We start from the raw sequence: 14,834 nt of genomic DNA, 5'->3' as shown, positions 1-14,834 counted from the left end.
CAAATTGACTCCCAGCTGAGCTCCAGTCCCTGCAAGGCCTGGTCTACTCAGCGTTCACATTTACTCTCAGGTAGTAGCTTCGTGGAGCTCAACACAGAGCCTGGGACTAAGCAGGGACCCTCCGCCTTGTGGTCCCTGAACTCCGGCTTTTGTCTGTTTTCATGGCAGCTCTGCTTGCTTCTCGGAACCTCGCCAAACTTTTGAAATCCACAGAGACCTCTCCATCAAAAGAGCCCCGGAATGGCACACTTAACCCTTGCGTACTTCTCCCAGATTCCGGTTCACAAATTCTCAGTTGCCGTAAAGGTTCTTGAATGCCTTTATGTATTTGTTAATTTTGTGTTACGTGGCCTGACTTTCTGATTTGATCTCAGTGTTGGCATTTACCTGAATGTCCTTATCCAAAATGGACATTAGCAGAATTCCCCACAATTATATCTTAAACCCTAATCTAAAAACGTAGCATCAGATATTAGCTTTTCTGGAGTACCTACCATTCACCTGTGTCCAAAGAACTTCTCATATAATTTTACATCATTGTTGATTAAATACTGACAGGAGTAACAATTAAGATTGTGTGGAGTTAAAATCCCATTTAAAATTATCTTTTGAAGATCAAAATTATATTAAAATACAGCTGACGAGAAATATAAATAGCTCAAGAAGAGAAGAAATCATAATGACTTGCATCTAAATATTTGGTATTTCTTCCTGGGTAAATTGTACATTTTTACATCTCTGGTGGCCAAGATAACAGGGTTAAAGTATGTTGCTATTTCTATATGCTTTTTTGGAATATCACGGTAGTAATTTTTCTGATGGGAGAAGAATAGAACATCGTATATCATGTCAACTGGGATGGAATGAGGAATTTATTACATGAGACCATGGATAAGAAAGCATTATTAATTTTAAACATCTTGAATTTTTCATATGTCGTCATGAAGTTTTTGAATGTAGGCACAATACCATGGAACTGTTTTAGCTCAGCATTTTGGACCAGGAGGCTGATAGCTTTAAGGTTGACGCAGAGGGACAGGGAACCTGCCTCTGACCCAGCACAGTTCAGCCCAATTCTCTCAGTAACCCTCTAAGGAATTACTTTTTCCTGATTATTTTGATAGAAGGACCCCAGGGCTCAGAGAGTTTGTGCCAGTTGACCAAGGTACCCAGGTAAGTATAGTAGAATTGGAACTAGCATGATTGCCTCCCTGGGACCTTGCCCAATCTCTCACAATTCCAGCTTTTTCCCGCCATGTTCCCCAGGGCGGTCCCTTAGCCCCTGCCCCCCAGTATCTGGGGCGTGCCTGTAGAATGCCCAGGCAGCCCACGTCTCCTGCGAGGGTTCTCTCGCAGGGCTGCAGTCCTCTGCAACCCTCGGTGATGAAAACTTACCACGAATGATTAATGCCACTGTATCACAACGCCTCGTTTTCAAACTCTTGCCTATCTGTCCCAGAATAAAGGAGTCTGATTGCATATGGAAGAATGTACATCCACGGGGCCGATCTTTCCTCACTCGGAATTGGGATATATTCCCTGAGGGAAGGATGTTTTCCCACAAGGTTTTCCTACTTCCCTGTGTTTATGTTGGGGAACTCCTTTCCTTCTGTCTACATACTTTCTCTTACCTAAAAAGAGACCATTCTTTTCAGCTATAACGCGTTTCCATAATTCCACAAAGGATCACGAATCATTCCTCGTAGTGCATCTGGGGTGTTCGTATTGGGCATCCAGAGCTCTCTCTCTTGTTTAATGTTTGCCGGCTGTTGATGGGAGAATGATCTAAATCACAAATGTTTTGCTGAGTATTTAAGGCTGTGCTGGGTTTATTTTGTTGAGAGCTGCAGGTTCCTCTTCAGAGGGGCAGGTATCCCCTGGGGGTCCTGTGGTATCATATCATATGCTAAGACAGCGCTATCCCACCAAAGTTCCAACCCACCCTCTTCTCCCCACAAGTAAACCATGCCCGACGAATGAGTAATATTTATTATTTGATAAATAAGCCCATGATCGTTAACCCCCTCCAGAATCACTCCAACGTGAAACTGGTATTTGTACCAACACGGGGAAGGGCTAATTCTTCACGAAGGCGGAACATCGCTGCAGAATGTATTCAGCAAACTGGTGGAATCAGTCAGCAGAGCCTGGGAGAAAAGGTCAAGCGATAAAATAAATTTGAGGAGAATATGGAAGTACTCATCAAGTCGCACTTGGGATGTCTTGTTGACCTTTATGTGCAAGGCAGCATTGTTTCTAACATTTCAAAGCAATGCTATTTTTTTAAATTTTACATTTACAAAAAAAATAAAAGTATGCCCGGTGTCTGGTGTGCGGTGGAGAAATTTGGAATTTAATCTGACAACTGTCAATTCCTGTATCCTCCTCTGTTTTCTTTAATAGTAAAAACAGTTCATGTGCATTGTGACAGGTGACACGCCCCCTCTGTGACACTTTATATAGACACACGGTCACCCCTTTTACCAGGTCTTTGAAGTAGGGTTTTTTGTCCACCATTCCCGTTTTATAGACAAGAAAACCCAGGAAAGGAAAGCCAATTATAAATAAACTTTATGGATCATCAGACATAATTAAATGATCATCAATTGAATTGTAAAGAGTGTTTTAGGAATTATAATAGATCCCAGGGCGCCTAGGTGGCTCAATGAGTTAAGCATCCGACTCTTGGTTTCAGCTCAGGTCATGATCTCAGGATCGTGAGATCGAGCCCCGCCTAGGGCTCTACACTCAGTGAAGATTCTGCTTGAGATTCTCTCTCCCTCTGCCCCTCCCTCCCTCCTCTCTTTCTCTCTAAAATAAATAAATAAATCTTAAATTTAAAAAAGGAATTATAATAGACCCTTAAAAGGAAAGGACCTATGAGCTTGATTACAGGTCTTGGATTTCAGTTCCCTCTCCACACTCACACGGGCAAAGCAGAGCAATCTTCTCAGCTCCCATGTGCGCGTCAGTCTGCACCTGACCCCTTTCCCTCAGCTTACTTTGTGAGATCTGTCCTCATCCCTGCTTCTGGCAGAATCCACTCCCTCCACCATGTGGCATTCCACTGACAGAACGATTCCATAGCCATACTGTTGTCCATATCCTCTTATCTTCAATTGCCTTCATTTTATTATTATTATTATTATTATTATTAGTTTGCTTTCATAAATGCTGTTGCTATTGTACGTTCATGCAGGGGTGAATATGCAAGTGCTCCTGGAGGGTGATGCCCAGTGTTGCATCTTTGGCTATTAAAATGCAACAAAGAGGGAGCCTGGGTGGCTCAGTTGGTTAAGCGACTGCCTTCGGCTCAGGTCATGATCCTGGAGTCCTGGGATCGAGTCCCGCATCGGGCTCCCTGCTCTGCAGGGAGTCTGCTTCTCCCTCTGACCCTCCCCCCTCTCATGTTCTCTCTCTCATTCTCTCTCTCTCAAGTAAATAAATAAATAATAAAATAAAATAAAATAAAATAAAATGCAACAAAGAATCCCAAAAGGACTTTTAAAGGGATCCTAGCAAATTTCTCTCCCATGAGCACTGTATGTGAGTTCCTCTTGCTTTCCATGTTGCCAACATCTAAAGTAATTAATTAATAAAAGTAATTTTTATCACTTAATTTTATTAAGTAATTTTTATTACTATAATTTTTATTACATGTGTGCACATGCGTGTGTGTGCATATGTGTGCATGAGATGATGTCCCATGTTTTTTTGTGTTTTTTTTAAAGATTTTATTTATTTATTTGACAGCAAGAGAGGGAACACAAGCAGGGGGAGTGGGAGAGGGAGAGGCAGGCTTCCTGCCGAGCAGGGAGCCCGATGCGGGGCTCGATCCCGCAACCCTGGGATCATGACCTGAGCCAAAGGCAGACGCTTAACGACTGAGCCACCCAGGCGCCCCCTTGTCCCATGGTTTTAATCTGCAATTCCAAAAGAATTGTAAATGCAAACTAAATTTGTAATTAAGGGCGAGAAGAGTTGTCCCCTATGTTATTTGTTGTGGCAGCTTTGACTGCAACCAGCTCTGTGTCCGCGCTCCGACGGTTCCCGTACAGGGAGAGCCCGGAGTAGCAGGCAGACGCTGGCCGTCCAACACCACTCTGTGTCATCTGTGGTCAGAGGAAGCATGAGATACTGTCAAAAACATCACACATTGTAAAAAAAAATTGAGAGTGAAAGATGAAGCATCATTTTTCTCTCCTGGATGAAAGTTCTCTAAGAATATAAATCACAGCTGGAGGCTGAAGAGGAAAGGTAACAGTATTTACCACAAATAAAAAAGGGGAAATACAATGTGTTTTAGATTTCATTTAGGTTCCAGATTGATTATTCTGTAACTTCAGTTGTAGCAAATTTCTTAATAACTCCGTTGGGGTGGCTGATAAATGGCATGGAGGCAATACATTGAAAGATTAACTGGGGATGAAAATGTTCACAGTTATTATTACACGACAGAAAGTAGGTAACAAACAGTTCGTACCAAATGACCCTAATTCTGTTAAAAGATACCCAGACGAGTGAAAACACATAAAGGGATTTCTAGAAGTAAACATCACAACATTTTTGAGAGACAGATGCCATTTCTGAATTGTGGAATAACGTAAGATTTTTGTTTGCTTATTTATGTTTTTATGTCTTTACAGTTCCCCGGATTGGGCATGTGTAGCTCTGTAATAAGATAAATTGCCTTTAAAAACCTGAATGACTGAGTCCAGCAAAGGAGCCTGTCAGCAACCTAATTCCCTCCCACTCCCAGGCTGCATTGAGGGTGTCGAGGAGAGTCCTAGGGTGGGGCAGAAAATATGCAGCAATAATGGGAACAAAACTGAGCATTTGCAGTTATGTAGGGCTGCGTGTGCACATGTGCGCACGAATGTGTGTGCCAAAATGGTAATGACCATAGGGGTGATCGGTATTTTTCACTGTTTTTTCCGTTTTAAGAGTTCCCTTCCACAGATTTGGTCATCTGTTAATGCACATGTGCGTTTAACATACTTTTTGGTTGTTGTTAATATTTACACAATCTTGGAAATTATCTGTGTAGCTTGGGCTTGGGAGCATTTTAAAAACCTTCAATACCAACCATGGCCAATGCATCCATCATAGGGCAACATAGGCCAATCATTAAAATCACCAGAATTATTTAATCAGCTACGGAAGAACCTGGTTAGTTTATAGATTAAAAAGGGCGAGGAGCTTTCTGATATTCAAGAAGGTAAGTTTCACAGTTGAAGCTCATAATAAATTAAAAATGTATTATACGTATAGCAGACAAAAAGACAAATATACAAGATTCTTCACTATTTTATTTATTTATTTATTTGACAAATCATGAATATTTTGTATGTGCCAGACACAATTCTAGACTTTGAAGATACAGCAAAGAACCCAATAAGCAAAACTCCTGCCTTTTGAGAATTGCATTTCAGGTAAACAAATAGGTAAATTATACAGTGTGACAGAAGGTAGAGAAATATAAAACCTAGAAAGAGAAACACAAAAGGGGCAAAAGGTTGTAATTTGAAGCAGAGTAATCAGGAAAGGCCTTACGGAGAAAGCTGTATTTGAGCAAATACTTGAGGGAGGAAAAGAATGATCCAGACAGATCCTTGGAATAGAGCAGTAAAGGTAGAGTGAAGAGCATGTGCAAAGGCCCTGAGGCAGGAAGGAACATGGCCGACATTTAGCTAGAGGGCAAGGGGAATTGGTAGCAGTAGGCTATGGAGCATTCTGTAGGTTCTTATAGACCATTGGTAAGACTTTGGATCTTGAATCATATGAGAAGACATTTTGCATGGATTTTTACACAGCTGGGAAGAAAAATAAAAAACAAACTATACAGTTATGAGCTCCATATTTTGCTAAAATTATATACAAATTGTTGGGATCTTTTTTTATCTTCTTCTCATTGGGGCATCTCACTTTGTAACTCAGGAAGAGGAATCGGAGTGTTACCAGCTTAGGAAAGGGTAAGTGTTGGGCGCCTGGGGGGCTCAATTGGTGAAGCGTCTACCTTCAGCTCAGGTCATAATCTCAGGGTCCTGAGATCGAGTCCTGCGTCTGGCTCCCTGTTCCATGGGAAGTCTGCTTCTCCCTCTACTCTCCCCTCCTGCTTGTGCTTGCTCTATCTCTCTCTCAAATAAATAAATAAAATCTTTTTTAAAAAGGGAGGGTAAGTGTTGGACAAACGTTGTGGGCAAGACACTCTTCCAGTTCACTAGCCCTCCATGGCCAAGATCTGCCAGGTGTGAATCAATATTGTGGCTCACTATTTCTGCCCTTGGGAAAGGAAAATGTTGTAACTCTCCCTTAATTTGCTCCTTCAACTCCATTCATTCATTTGTTCATTTATTCATTCATTTATCCATTCATTCATTCTTTCATTCAGCAGGAATATTGAGCAGGCTACCTGGCATATAAAACACAGCTCTACACTTAGAGTTTTGCAGCCTTGGCGGGTTGATAAAAATATTAAGGTAGAACTGGATGGGGGTGGGGGGGAATCGCTTCTTGGCCTTTTGGCTAAGATCAAATGTAGAACTGAATGAGGGGGTGCTTCATGGTGGGTAAGGGCTCTGAATTCAGTGCTGGCAGGGAGATGTTAAGCATCAGTGAGTGGAAGGAACATTTCAGACCACGACTGAAGCAGCAATGCAGAGGCTTATTGAAAGAACAGTCAGTGGTCTTGTTTGGTTTCTCGTCCCAGGTGCAGCACGGAGCACAGTCCGAGGTAAGGATGTGCATCTCGGCTGGAACTGAACATCCAGGACTGAGAAATCGTAATTGTTAAAAAATCCTGGTTTCTAATAATCGGGTGCTATTTTGATGGGATATTTTATAGGGGGTGTAGAAATGTCTAATTGCTTCTATGTTATACTATTCCTTTTTCTGTGAGTTGCCTGACAGAAAGAACATTCCAAGGGAACTGACAGGACTCTAAGCCGGAATTATAATACCGATGCCTATCAAAGTAGGCGGAAAAATATTAATTGCTCCTTTTTTCTCTCTGCTGGTATTAGCCCTACTTTGCATGGGCACAATCTGCAGGAGTGACTGCATTGTATCTTGCACTGCTCTTTATCTCCACAGAGCGAGACAGAGATTCTCAGATGAAACCACACCTCGGTCCCATAGATGTCTGCTCTCTCTTAGGGAACGCAGTTCCCTCGTCATGGCAGGCAACCGTGCACTGTTGTTTGTAATAGCCAAAATGTATTTCTTGCTTTAGAGGAAATACTTCTCCCATTCCCTGCTAGAGGCCCACCTTCTCCTGTCTTCCCATTTCATGCTTCTGTTCCTCTTCCAACAAATGTGCCAACCCTGTTTGCAACCCTCCTGGAAAGTTCTTAGCTTGATTGGTCTTTTGTGCTGACTGAACATCAGGGTTCTCTGCACCTGGCAGGGCTTTATACCTGGCTCTCTTTCTCCCAAGTGCTGAGAATATCTCCCTTTGGCTCCCTTGCCATGGGAGCCATAAACAAACCACACACCTGTTTGTTTACATATTATTTCGGTGCCATAAATCCACCTCCATCTTATTTATACAGAGAGTATAGACAATCTTCTTTTTCTTATGATCTTGGGGGGAACCTTCAGTCTTTCATTAAGTATCATGCTGGCTGTAGGATTTTCTTTGGTGCCCTTTATGCTGGAAAGGAGGAATCCCCTCCTACTACTATTTTGCTGAGAATTTTTCAAGAATGGATGTTGGATTTTGCCAAATTTTTTCCACTCCTCTTGAGATTACTGTATGGCTTTTTTTCTTTTTTAAGGTGCTTATAGTACATTACAGTAATTGCTTCTTTATTGTGGTTAAATTCACATTATGTGCAATTAGGCATTACAAAGTGCCCAATTTGGTGGTCTTTAGTGCATTGACCGTGTTGTAACCCACCACTTCTCTTCATGTCTGTATGATTCATCACCCCAGAAGAATACCCCATGCCTCCAAGTAATTACTCCCCATTCCTCCCTCCTCCCATCCCCTGACGACCACTAATCAGCTCCCTGTCTCTATGGATTTGCCGATTCTAGATAAATCATATAAAAGGATTCATATAATTATGTGACATTTTGTGCTGGATTCTTCCAGTTGGCATACCATTCAATACTCAGGATAATATTATTCAATAATATTCAAGAGTCATCCAAGTTGGAGCATGGATCAGTACCTCATTTTTATAGCTGAATAATATTCTACTCCATGTATTTACCACTATTTGCTCGTCCATTCTCCCATTAACAGACATTGGGCTGTTTCTACGTTTGGCTCTTGAGAATAATGCTGCAACGAGCATTTGTGTACAAGTTTCTGTGTGGACGTTAAAACTTGACATGTGTTCTTATCTATTGTGGGTACATGCCTAGGAATAGCATCGCAGTGTCATATGGGGGTTCGATGTTTTAGAGTCTAGCCAGACCCTCTCCCTCCTGCATCCTGTTACATGCCCACAAGCAATGTATGAGGACTCACTTCTCCACGTCCTGGCCAACGCTTGTTAATTCCATTTTTTTTTAAAAATTCCAACATTCCTAGTGTGTGTCAAGTGGCCTCTCTTTGTGATTTCAATTTGCATTTGCTTAATGACCAATGACGTTGAACCTTCCTTGTGTGCTTGTTGGCTATTTGTATGCTTTGTTTGCAGACAGATCCATTCAAGGTTACCGTCCGTTTTTAAAACTGGATTGTTTGTCATTTCGTTAACTTGTAAGAGTTCTTTGTATATTCTGGCTACCACACCCTTATCTGATACATGATTTGCAAATATTTTCTTCCATTAGGTAGGTTGTCTTTTTACTTTCTTGATAATGTTCTTTGATGCACAAAAGTTTTAAATTTTAATGAAGTCTATTCTAAACTATGAAGCTTATCTACTTTTTTTTTTCTTTTGTTCCTTGTCATTTTGGTATCAAATCCGAGAATCCATTAACAAATCAAGGTCATCAAGAATGATCCCTGGGACGCCTGGGTGGCTCAGTCGGTTAAGCGTCTGCCTTCGGCTCAGGTCGTGATCCCAGGGACCTGGGATCGAGTCCCGCATCGGGCTCCCTGCTCTGCGGGGAGCCTGCTTCTCCCTCTGCCTCTGTCTCTCTCTCTCTCTGTCTCTCATGAATAAATAAATAAAATCTTTAAAAAAAAAAAAAAGAATGATCCCTGTGCTTTCCTCTGATAATTTTATAGTTTTATCTTTTATTTGTAGGCCATTTTGAGTTCATCCAGGCTGTTCTGGAGATGAAATATGATCATTGCCTCACACATAATAAAAGCTTAAAAAGCACTAGGTTTTGTTTTTTTTTCCCCCATTTTTTTCTAGACATGTTATAGTTTTGGGTTTTATTTATTTTTATTTATTTATTTATTTATTTATTTATTTTTATTATGTTATGTTAATCACCATACATTACATCATTAGTTTTTGATGTAGTGTTCCATGATTCATTGTTTTCATGTAACACCCAGTGCTCCATGCAGAACGTGCCCTCCTTAATACCCATCACCAGGCTAACCCATCCCCCCACCCCTCTCCCCTCTAGAACCCTCAGTTTGTTTTTCAGAGTCCATAGTCTCTCATGGTTCGACTCCCCCTCCGATTTCCCCCCTTCATTCTTCCCCTCCCGCTATCTTCTTCTTTTTTTTTTTTTAACATATAATGTATTATTTGTTTCAGAGGTACAGATCTGTGATTCAACAGTCTTGCACAATTCACAGCGCTCACCATAGCACATACCCTCCCCAATGTCTATCACCCAGGCGCCCCATCCCTCCCATGCCCCCACCACTCCAGCAACCCTCAGTTTGTTTCCTGAGATTAAGAATTCCTCATATCAGTGAGGTCATATGATACATGTCTTTCTCTGATTGACTTATTTCGCTCAGCATAACACCCTCCAGTTCCATCCACATCATTGCAAATGGCAATATTTCATTTCTTTTGATGGCTGCATAATATTCCATTGTATATACAAAAAGCACTAGGTTTTCTGTTATTCTTAGAATGCAAAGTTCTAAATTCATACTTTACAAAGTGAGCAAATAAAAGCCCATAAATTTGAACAGATTTCTTCAAGATCACACACACACACAAACCCTATTTTTATTTTTGACTCCCACTAGTACAGATGGAAAGTCCTGCCAAGGTATCACTCTGTGCCCAACCTCAAAGTCAAGTATCCTCCATTCTGGCAAATAATCCCCCCATAAGCAAACAAAAGGGCTCCTTAAGACCCTGGTGGTTCTCCGCAGGATGTGGTCAATGTTGCCCTGGAAATATGGATCCTAGGAGGGAGCCCTGCTGCCTACCTGTCTTTCAGATGAAGCTTCTCTGGAGGGTCAAGCAGGTTGGACATAAACAGTAAGGAAAAGACGGGCCCAAGGGGGAGGTATGAGAGAGAAAGAATTAAAAATATGGCATTGCAAAGTTTACAGAAACACGCTAGTACACTAACAGATCACTGGAGGCACCCCAAGGTCTTGGACAAGACCCATGCCATTTTTTTAATTTTTTTAAGATTTTTAAAAATTTTCTTATCTGAGAGACACACAGAGAGAGAGAGAGAGAGCACAAGCAGGGTGAGGAGCAGAGGGAGAAGGAGAAGCAGACTCCCCACTGACCAGGGAGCCCCACATAGGCCTCGATCCCTGGACCCTGGGATCATGACCTGAGCTGAAGGCAGATGCTGCACCGTCTGAGCCCCCCAGGTGCCCAGAGACCTGTGCCGTTGAAGAGACCTGCATTGATCCTGCCCAGACCTCATCTCCTAAACTCTCACCCACAGTCAGGGATTGTTCCTTCTCTGGCACCTGGCTATCTATATTCACGTCTTCTCTCATTCCAGCCGGAGGCACCGACCATCCTTTCTGCAGTCAGTTGAAAACTGTGTCACTGCTCACAGTTTTACTGAGCAAGCTTCTTAACTCGTGGAATTAAGACACAGAGGGAGCTTAGCGAGGGTATTGATTCGCTTTGAAAATACTGAGCACATCTCAGGTACATTCAACGGTGCCAGATGCCCCGACACACACGGCTACGTAAGAAAAATATGCTTTTTGTCCTCTTGAAATGTGAAATCCAACCAGCAGAGTGGAAAATAAGTCAATAATTCACTATACCTGTTAATTAATGCTGTGAAATAAAAGAAGGCAGGACCTTGTTTAAAGAAGATGGTCAGAGATACAGAAGTAATATTTGTGGAATCCCCACTGAAATTCCGGTGAGCTACATACATTTAAATATCATTCTACCCAATGTGTTAGTGATCACTAGCTCTGTTTGTTTTATAGGAGGAAACAGGCTGATGTATTTTGCCCCAAGTTAAAAAAAAAAGCTACTGAGTGTTAGGACCGCAGAGGGAAAGGACTTGACCCCAAATCAAGGCTCTGGCTCTAAACGCCCGACTGGTGTATGATGGGGCGGGGGGCTTGTTTTGCTCACGGCCATGGTCATAGTACTTGGCGGAAATGCAGCGAGGCCTCCCGGGCCATCCAGAAACACCGTCATGGCTCCTCAGTGAGAGGTGAAAGACATGAGTGATTGGACGATGGATTTCTCTCCTCTGTCCTGTTTCTCAGCGGCCCGATGAGCACACTTCCTGGGACGCAGAGAGCGACACCCGGTTTTAATGATGGGCAGGGAGCCAGCGCAAAGGCCGTGAGCTCATCAAACACACAAGCACAGACCGCGAGGTCAGGAGTTTTCTGGGGAAACTCAAAATTATTTATTCTACGCCATTTTTTCACCAGAAGACATGAGGTTGTTACCTTTTAAAAGTTGGCATCAGATACCAGCTCACCGATTCATAGGGTCCCAGCTTGTCACCCCAAACCCGCATCAAGTCCCACGCCTTAGGTCTTAAATGCTCAGACTGAGTTCCAACGAACAGGTAGTAAATTCTGAGTCCTAACACACAGGTGGCCCCAAGATTTGGGTGAGGGAATGTAGATCTGAATCATAGACTCTGGAAGACCCACGCTATTCCCAAAGTGCCAAAATTCCAGGATTTACAACATCCCCAGTGGTGGTTACAGAGGGAAAGATAGAACATATCAAAACATAACCTTATTATTGTCTGAATTTTCTCCCGTGGGTCTGCCTTATGAAATGCTCCTTCTGCTTCTTAGATATTTTTTTTTAAGATTTTATTTATTTATTTGACAGAGAGACAGCGAGAGAGGGAACACAAGCAGGGGGAGTGGGAGAGGGAGAAGCAGGCTTCCCGCTGAGCAGGGAGCTCAATGCGGGGCTCGATCTCAGGACCCTGGGATCATGACCTGAACTGAAGGCAGATGCTTAACGACTAAGCCACCCAGGCGCCCCTCTGCTTCTTAGATATTAAAATAGAAATTCCTAGCTCAAAAAAAAAGTCTATTTTTTTAACTATATGGGTGTAGGAGGCAGAAAAATCCCCCCTCCCCGACAATGTCTGCATCCCAATCCTTGGATCTTGCGCATAGGTTCATACATGGAAATGTAACTATGGAGAAATGATCAGAGATGCCTTGTCCCTGGCCTTGAAGATGGAGAAATGGAACCAGGAGCCAAAGAAGACCAACAGCCTCTAGAAGAGAGAAAATACAATGGAACAGACTCCCTCCCACCCCCGCCAGGCTCCAGAACGGAGCCCAGCCCCGCTCCCACCTTGGCGGTAGCCCCCAGAACTCACCTTGGACTTCTGAACTATGGAACCACAAGATAATAAATTTGCTTTGCTTAAATCACTAAGGTTGTGATCATTTCTCAGAACAGTAATGAGAAACGAACACCATGATGGCGTTTCTCTTTTGTGACTAACCAAAACCTCCTTTCTCTGTAACTTCCTTATAAGTATAAATACTGTGGGTTTTTTTTTTAAAGATAAGTCCATTAATAAAAAATTTCAATTAGGGGCCTTTGTCCTATGTCAGAGGTTCACATCTCATTGTAATCCGTGAAAGAATATACAAACTGTAAGTGGAGATGGTGTGAGAAATCTAGTTTGTTTGGAGGAACCAACGTCCCTGACTGAAGGGCAGAAAGTAAGAGGAGGGACGAGCAGCGATCCCTGGACATGGCAGTGAATTCTGGAAGGGCAGCCACCGTGGGGTCTTCCGGCTAAATTAGTAGGTGAAACTATGTGAGGAGCACTGACAGCAAGATGCAAACAGCTTTAATTCTAAAAAAGAATAAATTTATGAATATTGGAGGTTTAGGGGATTGGGTTTGGAAATTAGTATATTCGCACATAAATTTACAGAGGTTATGTCAAATACTAAAATGAAAAGATGCTCAACCACATTAATAATATTTTAGTGAAATATTTTTTTATCTGGAAAATTTACGTTTTAAATTAACGAGACCCAGGGTTTGCGATGGTATGTGAATGGGGGTCTCTAGCACACTCCTGCTGTGGGTTATAAATTGATAACATTTCTCTGCAAAGCAATCAAGCCATATTTTAAAACCATCTCCAAACTAATAAGAAGCAAATCTTTACACAAAGAAGTATCATTTCCAGGAATGTAACTCAAAGAAATAAACAAAACTCACAGAGATATATACGTGTAGATATTCACTACAGTCATTTTTAATAGATTTTATTTTTTTAGATCTGTGTTAGGTTTATGGAAAAATTGAGAAAATAGTACAGAGTTCCCATACACCTCACCCTGTTCCTTCTACTGTTCCCATATTAATTTAGTATTATACATTTTTTTGCAATTAATGAAGCTTTTTGCAATTAAGGAAATTAAACTAATGAAAGTCCATAGTTTACTTAGATTTTCTGAGTTTTTACCTAATGCCCATTTTCTGCTCCAGAACCCCATCTCAGATCCCACACTACATTTGGTTGCCACATCTCCTCAGGGTCCTCTTGGCTGTAGCATTTTTTCAGACTTTCCTTGTTTTTGTGCTTTTCATTTCTTCTTCTAATGATCCTGACTGGTTTTGAAGAGTAAAATACGGCACCTGGGTGGCTCAGTCAGTTAAGCGTTTGCCTTCAGCTCAGGTCATGATCCTGGGGTCCTGGGATTGAACTCTGCATAGGGCTCCCTGCTCAGTGGGGAGTCTGCTTCTCCCTCGCCCCCTGCCCTTCCCCCTGCTTGGGTTCTCTCTCTCTCTTTCTCTCTCTCAAATAAATAAATAAAATTCAAAAAAATTGAGGAGTAAAATATGTTTGATCATTTTCTCATAATGAGACCGGGTGGGGGGCTATTGGGAATAGGACCACAGAAGTGAAGGGTCATTTTCGCCATGTCATATCGCATACACGGTGTCAGTGTGATTCAAGGTTGTTGATGCTGCTCTTGGTCACCTGGCACGGGATCGTTGGTCAGGTTTCTCCACTGAAAAGTTACTTTTTCCCTATTTTCCAGCTGGCACACTTGGAGGGAAGTCCCTCTGTGAAGTCTGCCCTCGGGAGCAGATAACTGCACTCCCCTCCTTGATGATCCAGTGTCCACATGAGGATTTGGAATTCTTCTGCATGGGAGCATCGTCTATCCTCCTTGGTTTATGAATGTACTCAATCATTTATTTACATCAGCGTGGACTCAAATATGTTTACTTCATACTTTGAGTCATAATCCAAAACTATTTTATATATTTTGATGCCAAAATTGCTCCAGTTTTGGATGTTGAGAGCACTATCAGCTCATTTCTGGGCCCGTTTGACATACCCCCAACGTGTGAGTGTGGGTGCGTGTGCACACACATGCATACAGTGTGTCTGGGTGTGCATGTGGGTGGGTGTGCGTGTAAGTTTGCATGTGATGTGCGTGCTTGTGTGCATATCGACGTGTGTGTGCTGTGTGGGTGTGCATGCATGTGGGTGTGCATGGTCTGTGTGCCTGTGAA

The sequence above is a fragment of the Phoca vitulina genome, unplaced genomic scaffold, assembly GCF_004348235.1.
Source record: "Phoca vitulina isolate PV1807 unplaced genomic scaffold, GSC_HSeal_1.0 scaffold44, whole genome shotgun sequence".
Lineage (NCBI taxonomy): Eukaryota > Metazoa > Chordata > Mammalia > Carnivora > Phocidae > Phoca > Phoca vitulina.
Note: the sequence above shows the minus strand (reverse complement) of the source record.